This window comes from Trichosurus vulpecula, chromosome 7 (genome assembly GCF_011100635.1).
Source record: "Trichosurus vulpecula isolate mTriVul1 chromosome 7, mTriVul1.pri, whole genome shotgun sequence".
Taxonomy (NCBI): Eukaryota; Metazoa; Chordata; class Mammalia; order Diprotodontia; family Phalangeridae; genus Trichosurus; species Trichosurus vulpecula.
In genome coordinates, this window is record NC_050579.1 from 272,138,983 (window position 1) to 272,163,565 (window position 24,583).

Consider the following 24,583-nt stretch of genomic DNA (forward strand, 5'->3'; position numbering starts at 1 on the left):
AAAAGGGAGTTGGTGATTTGGGATAAGAGCTCAGGAGGCAGACTGGGTCTGGTTGTGCAGAGCTGAGAATCTTTGGAATGCAGAGAATAATTAAATCTAGGAGCGTTAATGAGGTCACCAAACGAGGGAGAGTGGAGAGAAAAGATGAGGTCCCAGCATACAGCATCCAGCCATACCCACAATTAGTGGGTGTGTCATGGACGATGACTGAGAAGGAGCTGCTTAACAAGAAGGAGGAGAACCAGGAGAGAGCAGAATGATGGAAGTCCTGAGAAGAGAGAGTATCCAGGAGAGGGGGCCCTAATCTTCCCTATCAGAATATAAGTAAGTTGAGGGGAGTAAGGAGCTCTTTTTGACCTCTGTATTTAGGCAGCTAAGTGGCATAGTGACGGAGCACTGGGCTTGAAGTCTCTCTCTGTTTCTGTCTCTCCCCCCACCTTTCTCCCTCTCTCTCCCCCTTGCTCCCTCTCTCTCTCTTCCTCTCTCTCTTCCTCTCTCTCTTCCCCCTCCCTCTCTCTCTCTGTCTCTCTCTCTCTCTGTCTCTCTCTCTCTCTGTCTCTCTCTCTGTCTCTCTTTCTCTCTCTCTTCCTCCCTCTTCCCCCCCCCTCCTCTTTCCCTCCCTCTCTCTCTCCCCCTCTGCCTCCCTTTCCTACCCACATGGCAAATACCTAGGGCCCCCAGGGTGATTCTGTGGAAGAGTGTGGGGCACAGCCAGGGACCTGGATTCAAGTCCCATCTCTGTAGAATTCTACTTGGGTGACCTTGAGCAATTTTCCCCCCTCTTTTTGTCTTCTAAAATGAAAGGCTTGAAATTAAAGTGGGGAAAAAATGAACTCTGTATAATTATAATGACTAATGCTTTCTTTATTCATTTATTCATTGAGGAGAAGGGTGTAGAGAGGGAAAGGAGAGGACTGGGAAGGAAAAGAAAGAGAAGAGGAGATGGGAGGGGAGGAAAAGAAGGGAAGGGAGGAGAGGGGAGGGAAGAGGAAGAGGAGAAAAGAGAGGAGGGGAAAGGAGTAGAGGGGAGAGAGAAGGTGAAGAGAGGGAGGAGGAGAAGAGGAAAGGGAAGAGGAGAGAAGGGAGGGAAAAGGAGGAGAGGAGACCCCTCTAATTCCATCTTCTGGGGTAGCTGGGGTCCAGTATATACCTGGGAATGGTCAAGCGGTCCATCGAGGGATATTCCCACTGTAAGGTAGTGAGGTGGTCACATGATATGCAATGGAAAAGGAGAGAGATGGATATAGACAATACGTATATACATATGTACATCAGTTTTTTTTTCAGTGATTTTCAACTGTGTTCGACTCTTCATGACCCCATTTGGGGTCTTCTTGGCAAAGATACTGGAGTGGTTTTGCCATTTCCTTCTTCAGCTTATTTTACAGATGAGGAAACTGAGGCAAACAGGGTTAAGTGACTTGCCTAGCCAGGCACTGAGCTAAGTGCTGGGCATATAAAAAGAGCCAAAAGGCAGCCCCTGCCCTCAAGGAGCTCACAATCTAATGGAGGAATCAATATGCAAACAGATACAGACAAAGAAAACTATATGCAGGGTAAACAGGAAACAATTATTAGAGGAAAGACTAAGAGAGGGTTGAGGAAGGTTTCCTGTAGAAGGTGGGATTTTAGTTGGGAGAAAAAGGAAGCCAGGGAGGTCATTAGTCAGAGTGGAGGAGGGAGAACATTCCAGGCATAGGGGAAAGCCAGAGAAGATGACCGGAGCTGAGAGATGGAGTGTGTTGTTTGTGGAACAGCCTGGAGGCCTGTGTCACTGGATCAAAGAGGACATGTTGGAGAGCAAAGTGTAAGAAGACCAGAAAGGTAGAAGGGGGATAGGGTATGAAGGGCTCTGAATGCCAAACAGAGCATTTTATATTTAATCCTAGAGGCAATAGGGAGTCATGGGAGTTTATTGAGCAGGGGAATGATATGATCAGAACTACACTTTAGGAAAATCACTGTAGCGACTGAATGGAGGATGGAGTGGAGTGGGGAGAGACTTGAGGCAGGTAGACCCGCCAGCAGGTTCTAGCAATAATCGAGGCATGAGGAGATGAGGGCCTGCTCTAGAATGGTGGCTGTGTCAGAGGAGAGAAGGGGGGTGGTATGTAGAAGAGATGTTACCAAGGCAAAATCTATAAACAGATCATATATGGAAAGTCAAAGATAGGGAGGAGTCGAGGCTATTGGTGGTAAGTCTGAGGGACTGGAGAACGTATATACACACATTTTATAGAGTTATACTGGAGCCAGCTCAAAGGAGCTCAGGAGAAACAATTATTACATTTTAAGTGTGAGCCTTTATACCCTGGAAATAGTCAAACACTGCAGGTCAGAGCTTGATTTATTGTTTGAGTGAACGTCTAGATTTAAGAGAGTTATGGAAAAAATGTTAATAATTGAAAGTGTGTTTTGGAAAGTCAGTTGTTAAATATTTACCAACACACTCCTGAATGTAGATACATAGAGCTTTTACTGAGCACTCGCCGCTCTGCCAGGCAGTCTGCTGAGTGCTGGGAATACAAATACAGGACAGCAAGATGGTCCCCACTCTCAGGAATCCTTTATGAAAAAGCCCCAGGTTTGACGTCAGAGAACCCAGGTCCAAATCCCAATTCATTCACTCACTACCTGTGCAATCTTGAACAAGCCTCTCTTGGCTCTGCATGATCCAAGACAATTCCAAAGGTCTTATGATGAAGTATCCACCTCTAGAGAGAACCGAATGGAATTGAGTGCAGATTGAAGCATACTTTTTTTCATTTTCTTTATTTTTCTTGCTTTGTTTTATGCCACATGGCTAATATGGAAATGTGTTTTGCGTGATTTCAAATGCATAATCGATATCACATTTCTTGCCTTCTCAGCGGGCAGGTGGGTGTGTGTGCGAGAGAGAACTCAGAACTCAAAATCCTTTTTAAGAAGAATGTTAAAAATAAATAAATTGTGATTCTAAAATGTCACAACCTCTGGGAGGGGAGGGCGTCTTAGTTTCCTTGCCTATAAAATGAAGTGTTGGACTAGATGGACCCTAGACTCACCTCCAGCTCTAAATCTGTAATCCTAAGATTTCCCAAGTTCCAAAAAGGCCTCCTGGGCTAGCCCTGGCCTGAAGTTCTACTGTTTACAACCCTAAATTATTTAGGAAGGGGTAATCCTTCATCAGTATAAGCACCTTCCAGTTCTTAGCTGTGAAAACTCCCTACAAGCCTTCTGTAAAACATTAGCTAAGTCTCTGAGAGCTTCCAGAGGTTCAGAAGGATCACGTCTATGTGGTCACTTAGCTAGTCAATGCCACAGCATTGTAAGGTGTTCCCGCTCTCCCCCACAGATTCTGTGTGCATCAGTCAGAGCATGAGTTGTAGGATTATGGGTGAACTGTTTTATTTTCTTTATTTTTGTTTTTCTCTTCTATTGCCTTTTGCCTTATTGCTAAGTCAGTGTTTCATATTTAAAAATCAGTAGTGTCCATTGTGTAAATGGAAAACATCGTGTGGGGGCTCAGGAGTTACAGTAGTGAGTAGCAGAAATGTGTCTCAGCTGCCCCTCCTCCCCCAGGACAGTTATCCCAGGACCCTCAAAGAGATGTTGAATTGTATAGCAGCCGTGTGGTCATGGACGTGGATGGCCTTGTGTTTGTGAAAAACCTCCAGACCTGCTCCTTGAGTGATTCAGCAAACCCAGAAAGAGAGAAAGCGGTTACAAGTGTCATGTTGGACACAGTGCCCACAGGCTACATTGTTTCTCTAGGTGGGCCATAGCTCACTCCTGGTCTCCATGTACAAAGCATTTTGTAACCATAAGCCATCATATAAATGTCAATTTTTTTTTAGACTGGATCAATGATTTCATTGGTAGAGGGAATTTCCAATGAAAAGATTCCCTCTACCAATTCAGATCAGCCCCTTCTCTCCAGAGAAAGCTGCTGGAGGCATTTGCCCGTGGTCACACAAGCCAGCATGTTTCAGAGGCTCGATTCTTTCTGATTCTGGTAGTTTGCAAACCTCAGAGTTATATAAATGCCATCTATTTTTATTATTATTAAGTCACACTGCCTCTTGGTGCTAAAATGTTAGCTATTATTATTAACTGGAAGGGGCCTTCAAGATCTAGTCCAATTCTTGAAGCTCAGGTGGGGGCAATGCCTTGCTGGAGGTCACATGGTGAGTTACTGATGGAGCCAGACCTAGAAATTAGTCAGATTTGACTGAGTCCTAGAGCTAAGATGATTTGCTCATGCATCCTCTTAAACTCCATTTCTCACTTTCCTTTCCAAGTCTCCCTCTGGCTCTGACTCCTTCCTTCCTTATCTTTTGGTATCCCACTTCTTACACCTTACATACTCCTCTTCCTCCACATACTCTTCTATCCAATGACATTGGCCTCCTCACTGTTCCTTGAGCAAGACATTCCCATCTCTTGGCTCTGGGCATTTTCTTGAGCTGTCCTCCATGCCTGGAATACTCTCCCTCCTTATCTCCACCTACTGGCTTCTCTGGCTTCCTTTAGATCCCAGCTCAAATCCCACCTTCTACAGAAAGCCTTTCTCAACCTCTCTTAATTCTATCGCCCTCCCTCCATTAATTGCTTCTTATTCATCCTGTATATAGCTTGCTCTCTATATATTTGTTTGCATGTTGTCTCCTCCATTAGATTGACTTCCTCAAGAACAGGGACTGCCTTTTGCTTTTCTTTGTATTTTCAACACTTAGCACGGTGCCTGGCACATAGTAGTGTTGAGGTTTAGGGGTGCTCAGGACCCCAAAATACTGACAGGCCAGGTTCTGCCCGAAGGAATTCGACTCAAGCCTTCTTTCAGCCAAAGAAAAACCAAAGTTTATTAAAGATTCGCCATATTGGGCAGACTCTAAAGGAGACTGAGCATTTGTATCACTAATGCCAGCGGGCCAGATCAATCTGTGCTAGATTGAATCTGGGCACCTTCATGGAGGCAAGATGGATCTTATATACAGAAATACTGTGGGAGGAATCTAGCATGACCAAGTAGTCTGGGCTGATGAGAAGAGGGGTCCAGGGAGGATCTTGAGGAGGGTCTAAGGAGGATTTTGATGGGACTGGGGTGAGATCAGACTCCAAGAACCAAGAGAATGGGATTAAGGGTTGGAGGTAGTTGAAGGCTACCTGGAGATAATAGACAATGGAGGGCTAGGCTAGGTTAAGGGTAACAGATTTGGGCATGAAAAGCCAGATCGAGTGGGAAGATTCAAGGAGAGTTCAAGGTGGGACAAATGGGATTCAAATTCTTTTGGGGTAAGGGGCGAAGGTCTAGGCTTGGACCTGTAGCCTGTCAGTAGGTGCTTAATAAATGCTTATTGACTGACCCACTGACTTGTTTCAGGTCACGGTGCTGCTGGTGGTAGCAAATTATTCCCTTCTCTCCTCTCTTTCCATTTTGATTCTATACTCACTGCCTCTCCCCCAACCCCAACCTCAACAAGCGAGTCCTCTATAGGAGAGTGCCCATAGCTGTAGCTGCACTGTCTAGAATCCACCTCTTGGTTCTACTGAGGACAGATCTAAAGGCAGTATTTGAGCTCTAATCCTGTAGTTCATATGTATGGGGCATCCATAAGGAAAGTCCAGTGTTTGCAAACCAGGAGCTACCATTTGCAAAGAAGATGGATGCAAGATTAGGTAACTGAGGATGAGTAAAAAACCCTACGGTCCAAACCCAAAGAAGTCTATTACATTGCATGACTGTGGACTATCTTCCCATGGTCTCTTGAACAAATGGGCTTTGGGGACTAGTGCCACCTCCCTCTAGCTGAGTCATTGACGATTTTCTGCCACAGTACATTTTCTGATGGGTTGGTTGGGAGCCTTCACTAAGTTTTGCATCATCACAAGAACAAGCAACATGGCAGCAATCCCATTCAGGGGGTCCACTTGTAGCAACCCATGAGAACTGCAGAAGGAACTTGAGCTCTCATTCCAACAACAGCTCCTATGCTGGGGAATTACTCTGGGCAAGTAATTCCCTGCCATCTTGGTCTTAAAATCAGACTTTGGTCATTGGTGGGCAAGGTTCTTTGGGAAGCTGAAACATCTATACATGACAATCACAGCGGAGTCTCTAGAGAGCGTTCAGGAGCCTTCTAGGCTGTACTTGGCATGCTCATTCATGACCATTCATGACCTGGCCCTGGAGGCCATGAGAAAACAGCATGTTAGTGAGCCCAGCAAAACCATGGTTGGGTCTTCTGAATGATGATCAGAACCCTCCCAGTTGCTCCTCACTTCTGAAGCTTGCTAGACCTCAGAGCCTATTTCCTGCCTCTCTCCCTTTTCACTTCCCTTCTCTTCCCCTTCCTACTCCGACCCTTAGATTAGGAAGGTTGCTTAAGGATAGAAGTAGTTGGGCTGTGTTTCTTTTCAAAAAGAAAACCAAAGCAAAACACCAAAAATGAAGACAGGAACCACACTTAAAAAACCCCCCAAACTTTTCAAGTCACCTATGCTCTTTCTGGCAGACTCAGTAACTTTGTTTACTTTGTACTCTACAGGAACTAATAAATTTGGAGCAACCTTTAAAAAAAAAGCCTGTGACCTACTATAATTCAGCATGAGCTGAGGCTGGCCAGGAAAACTAAGGACAATAAAAAGGATTTGGGTTTTTTAAAGCTATATTGAGGAAAAGAGGTTGGAATAAGGGATGAGAATGAAACTCCAGGTAGACAGGACAATGAAAGCAGACCACAGAGAAGACAGAGCAGCTTAATACTTAATTTGCTTCTGGGGTTTTTTCTGCCAAGGAAAATTATCTTTGAACTGGAAAGGAAAGAACAAAAATGGCCAATACAGAATTGATAACCAAAATAAATAGGAATGGGGAAGCTAGGTAGCATAGTGCACAGAGTGCTGGGCCTGGAGTCGGTAAGGCTCATCTTCCTAAGTTCAAATCTGACCTCGGACACTAGCTGTATGAACCTGAGCAAGTCACTTCACCCTGTTTGCCTCAGTTTCCTTATCTGTCAAATGAACTGGAGAAGGAAACGGTAAACTGCTCCAGAATTTCTGCCAAGAAAACCCCAATGGGGTCACAAAAAGTTGGACACAAATGAAATGACCGACCAACAACAAAAATAAAATAAGATGGTAAGATAGTACCTAGTCATCACTGATGAATTCAAGTCCCCAAGTCCAGATGAGTATGCCCGTCCCACATCTGAAAGAGCTCACAGATGTGATTGGTGAGCCCCTTTCAGAGGTCTTTGGAAGATCACGCAGAATAAGAGAGGGACAGCCAATCTGAAAAAGGGCAAATATGCTTCTGATTTTCAAAAGAGAGAAGAGATTAGGATTTGTAGACTGTGGGTCAATGAGCTTTACTTCAATTCCTGGTAAAGATGTTATTATATACATACATACATATATATATACATACACACACATACACACATAAACACATGCATACATGTATATACACACACACATATATACATATACATATATATATACATATATATATATATATATATATATATATATATATATATATATATATATAAAATATTGCTAATCAAGTGAACTCTTAGAAAAGAAAGTGGTGATTGCAAAGAGCCAGGAGAGCTTTATCAAATACATGAGACAGAGACATTTCCCAGTGAGAAGTGGTAAAAGGATATAAGCAACCAGTTCTCCAAAGAGTTGCCAACCATTAACAATCATATGAAAGATTGCTTCAAATGACTAATAATAAGAAATGCAAATTAAAGGAGCCCAGAGGTTTCACCTCACACCTAGCAAATTGGCAAAGATGACAAAAGACAGAAATAGTCCTTTGTCTTTCCTTGGGGTGTGTGAAGACAGGAATGCTAATACACTGAATCGGTCTAACCATTCTGGAAAACAATTTGGAACTACAATAAAAAGTACAGGAATTAAAATACCTTTCTTTATATGATGAAAGCACTTATTTAAAGCCATGGGCTAGCATTATTTGTAATGGAAAAACACAAAAAGCTTTCCCAACCAGATCAAGAAGAAAGCAAGGATGTCCATTGAATGCAACTGTGAATAGGGCAGAATTTATAGCCAGGGCATAGAGAATATTGTAAAAATAAACCCCCAAAAGTCTGTTATTTCAATGACATAAAAATAAAAAACCTTTGCAATTAAAAAAATTACACCTAGAATAAGATGAATAGATATGGAATGGGGAAAGTCTTTGCACAAAACATCTTGGGTAGATATCAGACTTCCAAAATCTATAGGGAATTGACATAAATCTCTAAGATCAAGGGGGAGGGGGAAACATGCACTTATTAGGCACCAAATATGTACTAGGCACTGTTTCCTGACATTGAAATTATTATTTCATTTTAATGAGGAATGCATGGTGCTCAAACCCTTTTCCTCAAATAAATTTAGATGCCTACTTCTTAAGGGGGGAGACGTTGCAATGGCCAGCACAGGTGGGGAAGTTGAACACATTCTTTCGTTGTTGGCGGTGATGGATTCCACGAGGAAAACCCACACAAGTGGACTCCTCTGGAAGCCTTAGCTGTCATCAGCAGCACCATACATGTAGTGGGAAGCATGCTAAATTTGGAGGATTTCAACAGATACACTTGTGAAGGCAATGCATTTCAATGACAGGAAATAGCCTGGGAAAATATACAAAGACAGGAGAGAGCAAGAAGAAATTAGGGAATTCTCCAATCCCACTTGGCTGCAATGTAGAGTGAACCATGGAGAATAGCCTATGGAGGCCTTGAATGCCTGGCTAAGGAATTTGTATTTTGTCTTAGAGACAATAGGGAGCCACTGATGCTTTGGAGGAGAGAAATGGTGTGGTCTGGACCTTTTGGTGCTTCACGAAGCTCTTAACTCTCTCGTGAGGAGCCATTGCCAGTCATCCCAACCTATGTCTTGCCACTGGACTCTGACGACTCTGGAGGAGACAGTGAGGCTGATGACTTTGCACGGCCCTGCTTCACTTAAATCCTATTCACTTGCAAGTCAAGACATCACCCTCCTGACGTCACTGGTCCTCTTCCAGAATGAAGGACGAACAACAACTTTGTCCCAGCTCCCCTCTTCCATCCTCTGTCCCAGTGGCTTTAAGCCAACCCTCAGCCCCCATGCTTTCCTCCTGGCTCCTAGGGCAGAAGGTCAGCTAGATGACATAACTGAACTTCTCTTACTTCTCTGAACTAGTTCAATCCAATTTATCACAACCAGGGAGTGGGTGGGGACTGGAGGGATTTTCAGACATCTTGTCATTTGGTGAGCGTGATGCAAATGGAATGCCAAACTATAGCAAATGACTGCTGATTACAGCTGATCTAGAGATAGACATCCCTGAGCCTTTGTCAGGGTACAGAACACCCCGGGTTTCAAGGGATGGGGGAGGGGTGGGTAGGTCAGTGACTCAACAGATCCCTTGACTGAATCGTCACTATCCCCCTCTCTATTGCTCCTCACTCCACCCGAGGTGGGGGTTGAGCATCAAGAAGGTACCTGCTCTGTCCCTGAGAGAGTCCCATCCTTCCCCAGACCTGGGGAATGAGGGGACCTCAGTGAAGAGGGAAATAGAACATGGTACTAGGAAAAGAGGGCTAGACTTTAGTTCCAATCTTATCTTTGAAGCTCACTACCTGTGGGGCCTCAGTTTCCTCATCTGTAAAAGGAGATGTCCAGAGCAGATGGCTTCTGAAGTCTCTTCCAGCTCTGGATCTTTGAGCCTATGAAGCCCTCCAAATCCAGATCCAAGGTCAGGAAGACTTCCCCCACTGGTTTCCAGGGCGGATTCTGGTGATGGTGGTTAAGGAGATAGGGAGCAGGGTGGGCAGCCAAAGAGCTATCCCAATAAGAAGTGATGGGTAGGAGATCTGAACTTGTGTGTGTGTGTGTGTGTGTGTGTGTGTGTGTGCGCGCGCGCGCCAGCCGGAAGACAGAGGCAGGATCTGGGGCAGAGGTGGGGGATGGAGGACAGATGGGGAAGAGAAAGGACAGACAGGCTGAGGGGCAGCTGAAGAGCAAAGGAGACAGAGCATCTGTCCCTGGGGCCTGATACTGAAGCAGCCAGGCTCTTTAGGAGAAAGATGAGCCAGACCAGGGGGCCAGGTACTAGAGACTGGGAGGGGGTTCTGCTTTCATGACCAGGGAACTCAATACCCAGCCTCAGCCCCTCAGTATCCAACTTCCTCATTCCCTAGGGAGACCCTGCTCCAGAGCTGAGAATTCTTCCCTCTTCCCCTTCACACACTCTTCACCTTCTCCTCTCAGCCTGCCAGGGGCTGGCCAGGGTCCTGACTCCTGCTCTGGGACTCCCAGGGTCAGCCTGAAGTCTGCCTTCCCCTTAGGTAGGATTGCCAGACTTCCGGCTGAAAGAGAATGGAATCTGCTTTTGTCCCATCTGGCTGACATTTTAAACAGATGGGATATCCTCATTCTTGTTTTTCTGTGTGTTTTTTTTTTTAAATTTAGGAATGAAAAGAAACCAAGTTTAATATTCTATACTACTGAGGATTTTGTACTTCATAGACAGTTTAATAATGATAGCGTTCATATGGCACTTTAAGGCTGTCTCATCTGATCCGCACAGCAGTCCTGGGAGGTGGGTGCTATCACTTCGCCCCTCTACAGATGAAGACAATGAGGCAGACGAAGGTCAAAGCGAGTTGCCCAGAGTCACCGGGTGTCTGAGGCTGGCTTTGAACTCTGGTCTTCCCGACTTCGGTTCCTACACTCCTGATCTACTGTTGCCTAATAACAACAACCAGCCGCCATTTATGTAGCGCTGGCTAGTCGGCGCAGTGCATAGAGAGCCAGGCCTGGAGTCAGGCGTTTAAAGTGGGGAATTTTACTGAGCTGGTTTTCGAGTGCTTCCTATGTCCCCAGCATTGCTTTAGGGGTCACGGCCTGGGGATCATGACTAACGTTTCTATGGTACATCACGGTTCACAAGGCACTTTACTCGTAGCAACTGAGGGTGTTATTGAGGGTTCTTGAGGGTGTTATTATCCCCCTTTTATGTTATTAAGTCACATCAAGTGACTTGTCCAGGGTCACACAGCTAGTAAGGGTCAGAACTGACCCATGTGCTGAACATTTGCTGGCTGATTTGCCCAGGGAGAATATATCATTAGATACATTCACGGGACTCAGTGAAGGCGGCAGGTCCATGCTTGGAATGCTCTCCCTCCTTCTGACTGCTGACCTCGCTGGCTTCTTTTAAGTCCCACCCGAAATCCCACCTTCTCCAGGCCCTCTTCATTCCAGTGCCTTCTCTCCACTATTTGCCATTTATCCCTTATAGGTTTGTTTGCGTGTTGTCTCTCACATTAGAGTGTAAGTTCCTTGAGGGCAGGGACACTCCCCAGTGCTTAGCACGGTGCCTACATAGCATGTACTTAATAAATGTTGATTGATTGATATTGCCCATTGCCAGTGAAAAACCGTGAGAGGTCTTGGGGGCTGAACAGCCCATTGTAGTTTGTGGTCCTTTGCCCGACTCCAGCCCATACTGCCATCCCCCAAGGCCGAGGCCAGGCTGGAGAAGAGAAGCATGTAGACAACTGTGATACGTGGGAAAAGCCCAGGGCCGGGGAGCAGGAGACCTGTGTTCTTAGTCATAGCGTTGCCACTGACACTGCACAGGGTCATTTCCTCATAATGGGCCTCAGTTACCTTCTCGGGTAAAATGAGAGAATAGGATTAGATGGTCTCCAATGTCCTTTCCAGTTCTGATATCCCACTACTCTGGAGCTTTGGGGGAAAGGAAGTGATACATGAGCTCCTGTCATCCCCTCCATTAGCAGCGAAGCTAAGGAACAAAGCTTAGCTTCAATCCCCAGGGTAGCTGAGACAGGCAGAGAAGTCTCCCTCACCCCAGTCCTCTGCCCAACATATTTTCCTCACGCTGCTGGCCCACGTCTCCAAGTCTAGGACATTTTTGTGCATGTGTATGCCTGGTTAGGAATTACATTTTTATTATAGATTCATGTAGATATACATGGCATCCTGGATGTGTGCCCTGCTTCTGCACAAAAGGGTGCCATTTACTTCTGTTGCTTGTATAATGTGGATACCTACGTATCATGGACGTTACACGTGTATATTCGTTATAGCATCTGTCCAAGAAAGACTGGTCTCTCTACTCTTGGATCAAATCTGTCCAACTGCAGAGGATTAGACATTCTGATTCATAGACATTCTTCATCCACTTGGTTTTTCCTGTGTGCATAGTTAATTGAAATTCTTAAGTGATTTTTTTGGGGGGTCTAGAGATATAATTAAATTCCTTTCGGTGAGGCAAGCCCCTCTGCCCAGGAACATCAGCAACTGTTCCACAGCTTTGTCTTGGAAAATTACGTGGGGCACTTTGAGATTCATTGATTTGCCTGGGATCAGATAGCCAGTACGTGTCAGAGGTGGCACCTGAACCCAGGCTGGGCTGATGCCAAGACTGACTCTCTACCATGCCAGGCTGACTGATTGGAGATGTCCTATCACCCACATTTGTAACACTCTATTACAGATGCACATATACACACATGTGGCGTGACTGTATGATGTTACATGTATGTACACACATGTGTATGCACGGCAGATGTGCCATGGATTGGTGTTGTTAATGCATTGCACACATGGAATGGAGCTTGTATTGTATATACTTGGATGTATAGTAGTCACTGAATTGTATTACAGATCAATGCGTGTGTGTGAATCTTCTGGATTTACATGCTAACTGGTCCATGAGATTACGTGTGCATCATGAATGTTTGTGTTAAAAATACACAGGAATAGATGTAAATTATGTTTTCATGTGCTTATCAACACACAAGTGCTCTGGAAATAAGTATGTATATATTTATATGTAAGCATGTATACATATGTGTGTATGTATGTATGTATGTATGATGAAGGGAGATGGAGTTCATAGCCGAGCCCCTGGGAGGCTCACACACGCGCTCGAGCGCACACACACACACACACGCACACACACACACAAGTACTGTACGTATATAGCATGGTATTTACATGTTTACAGACACAAGTGTACTGTAGGTGGATTACATGCAAATGTGTTATACATGCATGGCTACATGAAACACATACCACGGTCACATGGCATGTGCACACACACAGGAATTCTGTGCATACCGTTCTAGGCAAATTATGTAATGTACAGATACAGGCCGTTGCTGTATATTGTGTGTACACATATTTTAATGCTATCCAGTCCCAGAAGTTTTAGTGCAGTTCAAAACAACTGGGTTTTTATTGTGACTGTATATATCTACATAGATATACAGAAAAAGAGACATGCGTAGTTGTATATCCAGGCATGGATATACAGATATGCACACACACACACACACACACACGCATGCATACACACATGCACATGTGTGTACACATGCATACACACATGCACATGTGTGTATACACACATACATGCGAGCATGCTCATGTGTGTGTGTGTGTGCGTGCGCGCATGGACAGTTAACTTGGGATATATTCTCTTGTGTGCTGAACACAGGTGTAGAAGGGTGCCTAAGAGTTTGGGGGAAAGATATGAGAGCCATGGTTGAACATGTGCGTCTTCACATAGCTGTGTACGTGTTTGTGTATGGTCTGTACGTGTGTGCCTACGTGTCAGGGAATGGCAAGTCTGTGGTGGGGCACTTAGCCCTCTGTGACGTGTGAGGGACAGGTGTGTTCCCGTGTAGAAGGGGTGTGTGTGTGTGTGTGTGTGTGTGTGTGTATCTGTGTGTCCCCTGTCCACACTGGAGGGAAGCTGGATGTGCAGCGCATTGCCTAGTTGCCATGGAAACCAGCAGAAGGCGGTGGGTGGCTGGAGAAGGAGGGAGAGGCAGAGAGGGAGGCGGGCACAGAAGGAGAAGGAGGAGGGCGAAGGGAGGGAGGAAGAGAAGGAGAGAAGCTGGCTGCCTGTAGCCCTGGAACGACCGTCTCATCTCAAGCAGAGTGGAAGCAATTGGAGCAGCCGGGCTGCCTGCCTGGACGCCGGGCTCCCTTCCCGTCTCTGCCAGAGGAAGGGCAGGAGGAGGACGAGAACAAACTCAACCAGCCAGCCGGTCTCTGGTTTCTGCTGGGCTTTGGAAGGGAGGTTGGCTCCTGCGCCCTGGCTAGGCCCAGGTAGGCACCCAGCTGGGCAGAGGGCAGTCATAGGGGAAGGGCTACAGGATGTGTGGGCAGAATGAGGCTGCGGGGGTTGGAAGGGAGAGGGGCAGAGTCTGTAAGGGGCCATGCCGAGAGAGTCCTTCTTCCATCTACCCTCTACTCTCCCCGCTCAGCTTCCCCCCTCTCCCCAAGAGAAGGGGGTACCCATGTGTGCCCGGGAGGGCTCCAGTGCAGGACAATCCTCATTAGCGGGCAGGAAGGGGACAGCGCTCCACTGAGAAGCCCCTGGCCAGGTCCAGGGGCCAGTGCGCCCCCTGCTTCATTAAGTCTATCCTAGGAAATCCCAGCCTGCTACAGTGGTAGAGGACTTGAAGAACCCCCAGGCTCAACCCCCTGATTTTACAGTGGAGGGAATAGATGCTTGGTTCCCCAATTCCATCCCCTCCTTCTTTGCCCCCAACTCCTTACATGTCCCCCATTCCTCCATGCCCATGTCAGTGCTGAAATGCAGATGCTCCTGAGGCTGGGAGGCTGGAGTGTGTGTGTGTGTGTGTGTGTGTGTGTGCGCGCGCGCGCGCGAGAGAGAGAGAGAGAGAGAGAGAGAGAGAGAGAGAGAGAGAGAGAGAGAGAGAGAACAGTTCTGCTCTCACCCGACCTCACCCCTGCTGCCCTTCCTAGTCAGAGGCCAGAAGGTACCTGGCATGGGTGAAGAGAGGACAGGGTGGAAGCGAAGGGCACTTGGTCACTGTTAAGACTGGAAGAGTTTTCTAATTTGGGGTTCTTCATCTCCCTGGTCCCCATACCCTCTTCCAGTCTCTTCCCCTTCCTTCCCCATCTGGGGAGGGCTTTGATCTTCTTGGAATTATTTATTGCCAGACCTTAAAGGGGAGTGGTTCACAGCCGGGGATCTCCTTTCTTCCTCTCTGCTTCAGGAATTCAGCATCTACCATGGGACATCCCCCACTCCCTGTCCCTCCTGAAGCCCTGTGGACCACCCCCTTCCCCTAGTCCCTTACCATCCCTCTGAGCAAAGGCACGGAAAGCAGGGGGCTTCTCTTTTCTAGTTCCAATTGGATCGAATAAAAAGATACATGAAGTCCTTTCCAACTCGAAGGCCCTTTACCTCAGAGCCCTTTCCTGTCCTGTGCCACCCCCTAGCCCCCCTCCCTCCCCAGCTGCCACCCCCACTCCCTCCTCTAGCCCTGCCTCCTTGCCTGACCTCTCCATCTTATGATCCAGGGCTGACCAGGTGGGCAAGTCTGAAATAAGTGAAATTGACCCCTGGGGTCGGAGTCAAGGTGCCACAACCCTTGCTGACTCCTCTAGCCACACAGCCTGAGCCTCAGAGTCTGGGCCTTCTTTGTGCTTGCTGCATTGCTCTGAAAGATGATTGGGATGTGGGGGGGGGGGGGAGTGGAGAGAGGGATGTGCATTGCAGAGGGAGGGAGGGAGGCAGCCAAGCCATTGGAGGGGGTGAGGCACTCCAGAGGGACAGTCAGATTCATACCTTTGCACCGAAGAGGGTTGGTGGGAGGTACTGGGGGCCTCTGGAGTAGCAGAGGCCTTTAGGGTAGAGGACTGGGGAAGGTACCTTGTGTCTATCTGACTCAGAGACTAGAGGAGTTGGGTGGGGAAGACTGAATTTTTTTTTCTGAATTAGAATGGCAGAGATAACCGAGGGAGATTTCTGGGCCCTTAGCAAGCTAGTTATCTTCCCAGTTCAGCCTAATGCATAGTAGGAAATCATTACCCAAGGGTGGAGCATGGCTACATGTGTGCTGGGCTATGTATACATACGTGTATACATGTGCACATGCAAATGTGTGTGTGCGTGTGCGTGCGCATGTGTGTGTGTGTGTGTAGGTGCCAAAGGATTTTCCATCTCTGCTCTTAATCTGTTTCCCCTGCTCTGTTTGGCCTTTCAATGGGTACTGCTGGCACTGACATCATGTGGATGTTGCCCATCTCTCCGGGGTCTTATTTAGGGAGTGAAGCACAGCACTAATTTCTGCCTTTCCTGCGATGAAGAGCACAGGACTAGGAGCCTTGAGACCCGGATCCTTGTCCTCGCTCCTCCTCTCACTGGCTGTGTGACCATGGGCACGTCAATCCTTCCACCCGAGCCTCATTTTCCCACCTGTGAAACGTGGTCTCCAATGTTGCTTTCAGCTCTGACGTTCTAGGATTCTCTGCTCTGTGATCTTTCTCACATCGGAGGCTTCTTCAGGGCAGAAGAGCATATGTCATGAGGCTGATATGAGCCCCCCAGGCCAGATTCAGGCTGAGAGGGCTAGAGATGGGCATGAGATGGGATGTCACGGAAAGTGAACTCGGAGTAGGGAGACCTGAGTTCCAACTCTACCTATGTGATCCAAGGCAAGTCATTTCATCTCTCAGTTTCCTTCTCCGTTAAGTAGCAGTACCAACACTTATACTACATCACGAGGTTGCTGTGAGTAAACACTAGAAGGCTACAGAGAGATGAGTTCTAATGACTATTTTAAGGTGGTCCTGGGAATGGAAATTAAAGAGAGGAGCGTTTCTCTTGAGCTTTCAGCCTTGAGAAAACTTCACGGTCCTTTCCTCCCTCACCTCTACTGCTCCTGTGGGCTTCCCAGCCCTCCTGTGTCCCTCCATGTCCATAGCAGATATCCAGGGCTGGGGCTGTGACCTGACTCTTTTCCATGAGTGCAAGAAAGCAGAGTTGCTGCCTTGACCTTCCCTCTTCATTCTTCCCCTCTCAGTCATATTCCTCCACTCCAAAAGGATGCCCTAACTGAGCCACAGAGGCAGGACCCCTTGTTCTAGCCATGGCCAGGTTGTTGCTGTGTTCATCCTTTGTTCTCCAAGAGGACCATGACCTCAGGGAGATGATGACAGGACTCGCAGTTGACTTTGATTTGAGCGAGGGAGGGCTGTGTGAGGTCACCAGCCTTACCTTCTCCTCCAGAGCCATCTGGGCCCAGTGGCCTGATACTCACCAGGATGACTGGAGATGGCCCAGGATGCATTGGGAGCCATGGCCAGGTAGCATGTGAGGCAAGGGCAGAGAAACCTAGCATAGCAGAGAGATAGGATGGAGAGTCTACAGGCATGCAAAGCCTGGTGGCTGGAACCTACATCAGCCTCGTCTCTCTGGGGCCTTTGACCACCCTCTGGCACAGGTTTGAAGAGCAGCATCTGTTAGGAGAATACGTTTTGGCATCCAAGGAGGCTGCAGCTACTCCCCATGGAGTAGAGAGGAGACTTCCAGGGCTAAGTGGAACAACTTTTGGCAGGAGTAACTGGGACCAGGACAGTGACTTCTCTTTGGCCCTTCCATGGACCCTCTGCAAGTGTCTGAACTTCCCAGATGTCCTTCCCACAATCCTGGCTCCTCTTTGCCATTCCTTCTTCCTTTCCTCTCTCCTCAGTTCTTCTTTGCTTTGTCTCTCCACTTCCCCTTGTTCCTGTTCTACCCATTCTCCTCTTTCTATGTGTTCTTTATTTCTCTTTCTCTGTCTTTATCTCTCTCCATATATCTAGCTTTTCTCTCTCCCTCCAAATTTTGATCTTTCTTCCCTTTCTCTCTTTCTCTGTCCTTCTCCTAGGTCATTTTTGCTTCTTCTTTTTTTTCTTTAACTGTCTCCTTGTCCTGGGCCCCATCTCCTAGGATGACCCTATCTCTGTATTTGTATGCCTGGCTCTTTCTTTTTTACATTTTTAATTGGAGCAGTGTGGGGAAGCCTATGGACCCTTCTCAGAATCATGTTTTTAAATAATTAAAGGAAATGCTAAATTTTAGATAGAAGTTGGTAAAAATAAAGATTTTTTTTCCCATCCTAGTTCATAGATCCTCGAAATCTATCCATGGATGTAGGTTAAGAACTCCTAATGAAAGGATTTTAGGGTTGGGACAAAGGAAGTGTGTTAGGGTGGGAGTCAGCAGCCCCAACACTTTCCTAGTTGTATGACCCTGAGCAAGTCAGGCTACTCCTTTGAGTTCCATTTTCCTCATTTATAAAATGGGACAACAATCCTGACAAAAGGCAGCATGACAGAGCAGATAGAGAAGATTGGCTTTGGGGTCAAGTTCAAATCCCACCTCTGACACAAGTCATGTCATCATGGGCTATAACTTCTCCATGTCCCAGGCAACTCTTTCAATCAATCAAGTTTTTATTAAGCATTAATAATGTGCCACACACTACAATCCCTACTCGTAAAAAACTTACCTTCTAACTGGTTGTTCTTGTTCAGTCGTGTCTGACTCTTCATGACCCCATTTGGGGTTTTCTTGGCAAAGATACTGGAGTGGTTTGCATTTCCTTCTCCAGCTCTTTTTTTTACAGAAGAGGAAACTGAGGCAAACAGGGTTAAGTGAGTTACCCGGGGTCACACGACTAGTGTCTGAGGCCTGATTTGAACTTAGGTCTTCCTGACTCCTAGAGACCTGGCATTCTATTCACTGAACCACTTAGCTGCCTCTAGTACACTCTAACTGGAGGAGACAACAAATAGGTGTGTGCATAATAGTATATATGTATCATATAAATTATATATTCAATATACACACATGTGTGGTTTGTCCTTCATTCTCAAAGAAGACCATGATGGAGAGATGATGACATGACTTGCGGTTGACTTTGATTTGAGTGAGGGAGGGCTGTGCAAGGTCACCAGCTTCACTTTCTCCTCCAGAGCCTTCTGGGTCCAGTGGCCAGATACTCACCAGGATGACTGGAGATGGCCCAGGATGCAATGGGAGACCTTGGCTCTTTTTAGATTCCTCACTTTGAGTGAGGCAATAGTCATTCAGTGAATAGCCCTCTTTAAGAAGTGAGTCAAGGGATAGCCTCTTTAATTAAAAAAAAATCAAACTGGGAGGGGAGACCCTCGGAGTTGTTGGCTAAAAGAGAAACAGTTAGTATTTACATTCACTGTGAGCCAGGAGGGCCCAAAAATAACCATAAAATGGTGCTTGGGCAGGAGCCTGTTGTGGTCCAATCTACGAGATTCAGAGTGAGTTGGATTTGAGGCTTGGTCTATGAGAAAGAAATGTAGCCGGTAAATCCCCAAGTCAACTAGTAGCTTTTGGTCATCAAAACTTAACTTTCTTTGGGCAGAACACCAGGAAAGGAGAGGAGATAGTTACGTGTCTATCTACATATCTATATCCGTATGCATGTGCAAAATTAATACAGAGAGAAGAAATGTAAATAGGTAAACAAAAGGTGGTTAGGGAGAGACAGCAGTGTGGAGGAGGCACTAATTGAGCTTTGTCTTGAAGGAAGAGAAAGGTTTTTACCAGTTGGGGTGAGGACGAAGTTCTTTCCAGGTCTGGGTGACAGCCAGGACAAAGACGCAGAAATGAGGGACGGAGGGTCACGTTTGAGGAACCCAAGGCAAGTTTGGCTAGGGAGCAATGGATGGAGGAAGGGGAGTAAAGTACATTGAAGTTAGAAAGGTAGGTTGGGGCAAGGTTGTAAAGGGTCTAAAAAGCTAAGCAGAGGAGTTTAGATTTTGTACTAAAGACAATAGGGAGTCAGTGCAGTTTATTGGCTAGGAGAGTGTCATGGTCAGATCGGTACTTAAGGAAAATAATTTTAGCAGCAGAATAGAAGAGGGACTGGAATGGTGGGAACGTTAAGGCAGGGAGACCAATTATGGGGATGTTGGAGTTATCTAGGCAAGAGGCAATAAGTGCCTGAACCATGTGAGTAGAGAGAAGGGGTCAGTGGCAAAGCATGACGAGACTATGTTGTGGGTAAGCTGCCCATCTGCACTGGTGTGGAGGATTTCCATAATGGGAGTTCCCTATGTAACTAAAATCACAAGTTGAGACCAAAATAAATTTCTATTATCTACCTTACAGGGGGTTGTTTGGAAGTGTGGCTGCTGTTTTGTTGTTTCATTGTGACCCCATTTGGGGTTTTCTTGGCAGAGATACTGGAGTAGTTTGCCATTTCTTTCTCCAGGTCATTTCACAGATGAAGTTATGGCAAACAGGGTTAAGTGACTTGCCCAGGGTCACACAGCTAGTAAGTATCTGAGTTTAGATTTGAACTCAGGTCTTCCTCACCAAGCCCAGCACTCTATCCACTGCACACCTCGCTGCCCTATTTCGAAGTAACTGCATTGTAAAAATGTGAATTATTATTTTCACTATTATAAGAAATCTTAGAGAACCATCTAATCTAACCTTCCATGATAGGACACCTGGTCATCCTTGACAGTGGTCATTCAGCATCTGCTTAAACAGCCAGAATTTATCAGGTCTTTATTATTTGCTGGGCACTGTGCCAAGTGCTGGGGATAGAAAGAAAAGCTAGACTAGCTCTTGCCCTTAAGGAACTTACATTCTAACTGGGGAGAGAGGACACAACATGTCAGTAACCAGGTACGTAGTGGATAGTTCAGAATAGATAGGAGGCATTCTGAGAGGGCATGGTATTAGAAGCCAGGGTGACCCGGAAAGACCTCCTCAGAAGGTGGGATTTGGGTTGAGTCTTGAAGAAATCCAGGGAAACTAAGAGACAGAGCTGAGGGAGCAAAGAATTCCAGTCCAAAGATTCAGGAGTCAGAGTATCGTGTTTGAAGAGCTGCAAGCAGGCCAGCATTGTTGGGTGGCAGTATATACATGGTGGGGAATAAAGCCTAAGATTAGGAAGGAAAGAAGCAATCAGATAAGAAGAACTTTAAATGCCAAAACAGGGAGTTTTATATTGGATCCTGGAGGTCATAGGGTACCACTGGAGCTCATGGAGCAATGGGGAGACATGGACTTGGCAGCTGCATGGAGGATGGATGAAAATAGGGAGAGACTCGAGGCACAGAGACCAGTTAGAAGGCTATCATTATAGTCTTGGTGATAGGTAATGGTGTCCTCACCTGTTTTTGTGGCTGTGTGAGTGGAGAAAAGGGGATGTAGCTGAGAGACGTTGTGAAGGTGGAAAGGACAGGATTATTTGGCGATGGATTTTACATGTGGAGTGAGTGTGAAGGAGGAGTCAAAGATGGCTCCTGGATGCCCGGAAGGTGGTGGCATCTTTGACAGTAATAAGGAAGTTAGGAAGAAGGGAGGATTTGGGAAAAGATAGTGAGCCCAGTCTTGGACGTGTTGAGTTTGAGATGTCCACAAGGCAGTTAGCGACGTAGGATTTGAGCTCAAGACAGACTAGGGTTGGATGTATAGATGTGGGGGTCATTTACACTAAGACGATAATTGAACCTGTGGGAGCTGATGAAAACACCAAGGGGACAGTACAGAGGGAGAAGACAAGAAGGCTAGGGTGGAACCTTGGGGAACATAATGGATATGAAATAGATGGAGAATGAGCAAAGGGAATGGGGACTAGGAATAGGAAAAAGGTAAAAGGGAGAGCTGGAAAGGAGCAATTGGATAGATAAGAGGAGAACCAGGAGAGAGTAACATCATGAAAATCTAGAGAGGACAGAATATCCAGGAGAAGAAGGTGATCAGCAGTGTCAAATCCCTTCCTCTTTCCTTCCCCTTCCCTCCCTCTCTCTCTCCTTCTTTTTCTCCTTCCTTCCTTCCTTCCTTCCTTCCTTCCTTCCTTCCTTCCTTCCTTCCTTCCTTCCTTCCTTCCTTCCTTCTTCCTTCCTTCCTTCCTTCCTTCCTTCCTTCCTTCCTTCCTTCCTTCCTTCCTTCCTTCCTTCCTTCCTTCCTTCCTTCCTTCTTCCCTCTTTCCCTCCTTTCCTCCCTCCCCTCCTCCTTCCCTCCTTCCCCTCCTCCTTCCCTCCCTCTCTCTCTCCTTCTTTTTCTCCTCCCTCCCTCCCTCCCTTCCTTCCTTCTTTCCTTCCTTCCTTCCTTCCTTCCTTCCTTCCTCCCTTCCTCCCTTCCTCCCTTCCTTCCTTCCTTCCTTCCTTCTTCCCTCTTTCCCTCCTTTCCTCCCTCCCCTCCTCCTTCCCTCCTTCCCCTCCTCCTTCCCTCCCTCTCTCTCTCCTTCTTTTTCCTCCTTCCTTCCTTCTTTCCTTCCTTCCTTCCTTCCTTCCTTCCTTCCTTCCTTCCTTCTTCCCTCTTTCCCTCCTTTCCTCCCTCCCCTCCTCCTTCCCTCCTTCCCCTCCTCCTTCCCTCCCTCTCTCTCTCCTTCTTTTTCTCCTTCCTTCCTTCTTTCCTTCCTTCCTTCCTTCCTTCCTTCCTTCCTTCCTTCCTTCCTTCCTTCCTTCCTTCCTTCTTCCCTCTTTCCCTCCTTTCCTCCCTCCCCTCCTCCTTCCCTCCTTCCCCTCCTCCTTCCCTCCCTCCCTCCCTTCCTCCCTCCCTCTCCCCTCCCTCGCTCTGTACCCTGCTCCTCTGCTAATTTAGCCCAAGATCACATTAGCCTTTGTGGCTGATGCGTCAGGCTATTGACTCATATTGAGTCAACAAAACCTCCTTCGTCTTTTTTGGCTGAACTGCTATTAAGCCAGCTGATGGCTAAGCAATCACGCACCTCTGACCTGGGGTCAGCCCGTTGACCGCAGCCTTCTCATTACAGGCTTGGTTCACCTGAGACCCTTTCCAAGGTTGGACTCCTTAAGAAAGGAAGAACTCATTCATCCTGTAGGGACATGGCTGCTTTTTAGGCAAATCGACCCTACAGTGTATTTCAATACTTAAGGGAGCCATGATTTCGTTAGTGTGGGTCCCTCTTCCCTCCACGCCAATCCCTCCCACACTACAGGAGACAGTCTGCGTGTGCCCTTTTAGGTGAAAAATTAATTACTCTGGTCTAGACTGTTCATGAGCCTCTCTAAACTTCATCACACCATAGATTTAGAGCTGAAAGGGGTCTTACAGGGCATTTGGGCCGACCCTCTCACTTGAGAGGTAATCGTTACAGTAATAATAGAAGAATGTCAGAATAGCAGAAGTGATGCCCCTCCCCCCAAAAATAAGGAAGGAAAAGAAAAAAGAGCAGGCCCATTGAAACAGTTTTAAACACGGATGAAGGAGAACAGAAGGAAATTCAGAAGGAAGCGATCAAGGAGGATAGTTTTGAAAGCTATGCGTTGAATTTTTAATATATTTTTTAAAAAGCCCAAGTGGTATGGGAAGAGATCTACGGTTTCAGGGCTCTTTTTATGTAGAAATGCTCTGGGGTTTTTTTTATATTTGTTAGGTTTAGAATTTAAAAAAATTAAAAATAATAGCTAACATATACCTGTACGCACATGTCACATTTATATCTTATCTATATGTGCGTAGGTGTGTATGTGTGTGTATATCTATCTGTCTGTCTGTCTGTCTCTCTCTCTCTCTCTCTGTCTGTCTCTCTATTTGTCTATCTGTCTGTCTGTCTCTCTGTCTATCTATCTATCTGTCTGTCTGTCTGTCTGTCTGTCTATCTGTCTGTCTGTCTCTCTGTCTATCTGTCTGTCTGTCTCTCTGTCTATCTGTCTGTCTCTCTGTCTCTCTATCTGTCTGTCTCTCTGTCTCTCTGTCTATCTGTCTGTCTGTCTGTCGCTCTATCTGTCTGTCTGTCTGTCTATCGCACAACGGGTAGAGTACTGGGACTGGAGTCAGGGAGATCCATATTCATGAGTTCAAATCCAGCCTCAGACACTTACTAGCTGTATGACCCTGGGAAAGTCCCTTAATCCTATTTGCCTCAGTTTCCTCATCTATAAAATGAGTTGAAGAAGAAAACAGCAAACTGCTCCAGTATTTTTGTCAAGAAAGCCCCAAATGGGGTCACAAAGAGTTGGACATGACTGAAAAACAACCGAATAAGAATAAACACAAAAATGCTTTTGCATCCCATTTGAGACAACAACCCTGAAGTGCATGCTATCATGATCCCCATTTCACAGATTAAAAAACTGGTACCAAGAGAGCTTAAGTGATTTTCCTAAGGACCTGTAGCTATTGTGGCAAATCTGGGATGTGAACTCAAGTCCTTTGACTTGGGCTAATATCCAGAGCCCTTTCCACTGTGACACATTCTAGGCAGAGCATCCCTCCTTTGTCCGTGACCTGGATGCCAATGTTGGCTTGAATTCTTTTCTGCCTTTCTAAAAGCTCCCAATTGCCCCACAACTTCTCAGGAACGGAGTAGAAAGGAAAATTGACCAGATCTTTATGAAAGCCCCTCCCATCCCCTACCGACCCCCCCCCCCCACTGGAATCAACAAATCGATAATTTGGCAATAAGTTATGTGCCCATCTCTTTGAGGTTTTTTTGAGGTTTGAGGTCTTGGGATGTGGGGGTGGATTAGAGTTCACAAACCAGTCAGGCAGTCTGGTAATAGTTAAGTCAGCAAACTCTCATTCCAGTATCACAGGTAGGAAAAAATAAAGCCTAGCTGGAAACCTCTGTGGGTGGGGGCAGAGGCAACTGGGGAAGTTGTGAGAACCTCGGACAAAAGGGTCTTCAAGTGATGATGGGAAGAAAAAGTGAGGCAATAATTTTTTTATTGTATAATCAATTTATTTATTTTTAGTTTTCAGCATTCACTTGTATAAGATTTTAAGTTTTGAATTTTCTTC

At 46.3% G+C, this 24,583-nt stretch overlaps 1 protein-coding gene across 2 annotated transcripts in view; it reads left to right on the forward strand.

The window, feature by feature from the left end:
• The window catches only part of PACSIN1 (protein kinase C and casein kinase substrate in neurons 1), a 109,553-nt gene that overhangs the window by 54,811 nt on the left and 30,159 nt on the right, over window positions 1–24,583 (forward strand). Inside the window, exon 1 of one of the 2 annotated variants that reach the window (XM_036768887.1) lies at window positions 13,813–14,130. The exons of the other annotated variant lie outside the window; for it this stretch is intronic. The gene's annotated coding sequence lies outside the window, so the exon portion shown is untranslated. Of the gene's footprint in view, window positions 1–13,812; window positions 14,131–24,583 lie in introns of those variants that run through there. 2 annotated transcript variants of the gene reach the window in all.